Raw genomic sequence first — 4,408 nt, 5'->3', positions numbered from 1 at the left:
TGTTCTTTGTGTTTTGGTCACATGTGTTTAATGTCAGTGATGTGGAGACAAGTAGTCAGATGATTCCCCCATACAGTAGGGAGCAGTAGCAACCAATGACCAACTCAAAAGTTGTCCAATTTGGTCGTTATAAAGTAGTAATGGAATGTTGAGGCCCGCAACTTTGAATCAGCATTGAAACAATGTTGTGTGTTTGCTGGCTAGCTACTGTATGTAGGCCTGCAACCTATCTTAGATTTGCCAAAAAGTTGACAGATGTGTGGAAGTCGTTGGCTAGGCTCTTTAACACATACTCATAAGACCACAATCTGTAAGTGATAGTTCAGTAATTTTACAGATGTAGATATATGTTTCCCTACCTTGAAAGCAGTCTGTGGACAAGGAAAAACATATATTTTTTAGTTTTTTATTATTTATTATGTTTCTTTCCCCCAATTTTGTGGTATCCGATTGGTAGTTACATTCTTGTCTCTTTGCTGCAACTCCCGTACGGACTCAGGAGAGGCGACTGTCAAGAGTCGTGCGCCCTCCAAAACACAACCCAACCACTGCTTCTTGACACAATGCCCACTTAACCCAGAAGCCAGTCGCACCAATGTGTTGGAGGAAACACCTTGCACCTGGTGACCGTGTCAGCATGCACTGCACCCAGCCCACCACAGGAGTCGCTAGTGCACGATGGGACAAGGACATCCCTTCCGGCCAAACCCTCCCCTAACCCAAACGACACTGAGCCAATTGTGCACGGCCGCATGGGTCTCCCAGTCGCGGCCGACTGCTACAGAGCCTGAACTCGAACCCAGAATCTCTAGTGGCACAGCTAGCACTGCATTGCAGTGCCTTACACCATTGCGCCACTAAGGAAACACATATCTAAATACATAAAATCACTGAACTATCCCTTTAACTAAACTGTTTAGAATGCCAAAGATAAACATGATGAGGCGCAAACTGTTTGCTTTTCAGTCTAGATCCCCAAGTGATGATGCAGCCAAAGAGGCACATCACCAGAGCCTATCTCCAACACATCCACCTCATTCAGTCACTGGAATTTGCTGATTCAAGTGTTCTGGCTTCCCTGGAACAACAGTCACAGACCCACTACATCATGCCGGGTAATCCACGTCTATTGTTGGGGAGAGCTAGGCAGTCTCCCACATTCATTGGGTATTTTGAGAGCACTTCCGACGACGGGTCCTGACCACACTCCTTACCCAAAAACACTGACCTAGTAACTTTCACAATGACATGTTATCATATGCATTTGGTTGTCATTATACAATGGATAGTTCTGGTCTTGGCTAACACATCAACACTTACAACTCCCCCTAGCCTTGACAATACAGAAACCCTATCCACGGCTTCACTTGATTATGTGGTTTTTAAAAAAATAGACTTTATTTGCCATTTTACAAAACACATACACATACATATCTTTTAAAAATGTGACAGGGATATCACAAAAAAAGGCAGGTATTGTGCAAAAACAAAAAGTTTTGGGTGGAGATGGAAAAGTCTCTAGTAGTTGGTTCCAGATGATGGAAAGGGAGCTGAAGCCGTGGGATGGAAAGGCAGTGTAGCTTGAGTGGACAGGGCATTGATGGTGTGTTGATGGCTGGGGAGAAACAAAGAGTCTGACAGACAGGCTTGGAACGCTTCTTCAGTGCACCGCACCTGCTTGTCCGACGTTCAAATGTTATTACATTTATTTTTTTAAATGATGTTATACTTACTCTACCTTACTATTAAAGTCATAGTTAAGCAATTTTGCATATTTAGATATTTGTTTCTTTACATTGAATGCAGTCTATTGACAAGGAGTGACAGCAATCCATATTTGAATATGTAAAATCACTAAACTATTTGTTTAATTATTACTACCACATCACAGTTTGTTACTGAAAAACGGATAGAAAGGCTGGTTGTAGAATTACAAAAGGTCTTCTCGCCCGTACATGTGAAAAAGACACCAAATATGGTATAGTTTGCATGTATTTCCATCTCTTTTGGTAAGAGGGTAATTCCTATGAAGTATTGCCCTCTCGTTTCCATCACCCAAACTGGCCAGCTCTGTGATCTTTTATGACGTTATCAAAGTAGGAATTTGTGGAATACTTAAGCAGGTTCTATAGAGGAAAATGAGCCTGTAAGAAAAATATACACACTTTATATCACGCCACATACAAAATATACTGGTCTCAGATCTCTCCTGGCTCCTGTCCATTTTCCTCCTTCATGTGTGTTTAAATGTCAAGGTTTAGCCACGCTGGTCGACTAATTGTTTCCATTTCAATAAAAGTTGAACTAATAAATCTCCCCTACCCAGAATGACATGGTGGGTAGCAGACCACAGTCACCGAGCTATGCATAAACTGTTTCTTTGCTTTCAAATATTAATAGTAACTCAAAACAAGACAAGTGGCGCTCAAAGAAATGACCTTTTCCGTCCTCCACAGAAACCTGTTGAAGTAAGTTTGATGTATTGGGATGTTGTTGGTGCTTGTTGCACAGATTGAGAAAAAGGAAAGACTTATCTAAACATGCCACCAGTTTAGTTTTTTTATTTATAATTTAATTCAGTCCACACAAATCTGTCTTTTGAGTTCAGCTGAAAAGGAACCCCAGTACTAGCGCATAATGTGTGAGGATCATTTCTGTCTGGAAGTCCCATTATGTCCTTGACATAACGGTGCAACGGATGACACACGGACACAACAACCCCCACTCTTTTCCCCCTTTTCTCTACGTGGATGGCTGTGTGCCCCTTCACTCTTTTCCCCCTTTTCTCTACGTGGATGGCTGTGTGCCCCTTCACTCTTTCCCCCCTTTTCTCTACGTGGATGGCTGTGTGCCCCTTCACTCTTTCCCCCCTTTTCTCTACGTGGATGGCTGTGTGCCCCTTCACTCTTTTCTGATGGGGCAAACAACCTCCTAAAGGGTTCATATTTTCCAGTCCTTTGGAACCATTGAGCCCTTACTAAGTTGGCCTTTACAATGGCTGAGCCACTTAGATAACCTTGGAAATCAATATGACCAGCGTTGCAGAATTAAATGCATTTAGAAGGCCATGCACAACAGACAGATTAACAAATCTAAGAATGTATTTTAGTTTCAAGAGAGGTCATTTCAGCTCATAGATGTAGTGTTTTTTTTTACATTGGATAAAACTAAAGACTCAGAGCTAGAAAACGGTATATCATACACTACAGTTGATGAACAATGGGAAAGTGATTTTGCTTTGAAAGTTGATCAACTTGTAACCTCACTTTTGAGAAAATACCCTTGAATGTTTTGATAAATCTACTGGAGAGCTCTTCTTTGTTTTCACCCATTCAGCATTGTTCACACCCTCTTAAGCCGTAGCCCCACCCATCTCTTTAAGGATTCACATTTGAGGCTATGTACTAAACAACTAAATGTTTCAAGACTAAAGGCTGGTTTATACTACGTCTATCGACAGTTGTTGCAGTGACATCATGAACATTCTATTGTTGTCCGACATCAAACTTGTCATTGTCGTTATGAAAAAGTATAAACACAAAAACTACAGGCTGCATGACATCAGCAGCCTGGTGGTCCAAAATAGCATAACTAGTGTATTTTAACACCAACAAGCCCACCCGTTTAAAAATGAATTTAGTGTATGTCAAACCTAGCAAACCAGGCAACTAAAAGCAACTTTCTAAACAACATTTTGGTTAGTTTCTAGCTTGTTATCTAGCTAGCTAGCTAGCTAATGTTAAGTTAGCTGGCTAGCCTGTTCAAATAATGACCGTATCATATAGCTGACAACGTCTTCACTTTAGCTAATTTGTTTTCATTATTATAGGAACATAAACTCACAACACAGTCATTATTTACAAGGTAATGGCGAGCCAATTTCAGATAAAAGCAGGGCATTCTACAGCAGAATTTTGGCCTAATGTTATATCCTAATTTGACTTTGCTGCAGGTCATGTTCTTCACATTACCGTCTCTAGTTAACACATACTATATCAAATAAAATCTAAGTGTATTTGTCACATGAACAGGATACAGAAGGTGTAGTGAAATGGTTACTTGAATAGTGGAGTCTTTTTTGTTTAGACATGTAGCCAGCTAGCTAGCTAGCTAAACAATGAACCATGATCCCAACTCACAATGTTACTACCTTGCATGGATGCCATGATTGCCCTTAGTTTGAAGATGTAATCCGGAGACAGGTGTTTTATACAACAGCCTTCTTTCTATGTGTTCTCTTTTCAACTCCTTCTGCATATTTGCAATCAAACGGCAGAATTTTCTGAATCTCCTTAGCTATCATACTGTAATTCCATCAGGCATTCCACTGATTTCAAAACTCGGTCCTCAAGAAAGTGCAGTTCTACTACATGATACATTTAAAAAGAAATCTGCATTAAAAAGGATT

The sequence above is a fragment of the Oncorhynchus keta genome, chromosome 18 (genome assembly GCF_023373465.1).
Source record: "Oncorhynchus keta strain PuntledgeMale-10-30-2019 chromosome 18, Oket_V2, whole genome shotgun sequence".
NCBI lineage: Eukaryota > Metazoa > Chordata > Actinopteri > Salmoniformes > Salmonidae > Oncorhynchus > Oncorhynchus keta.
This window is presented reverse-complemented; position numbering follows the sequence as displayed.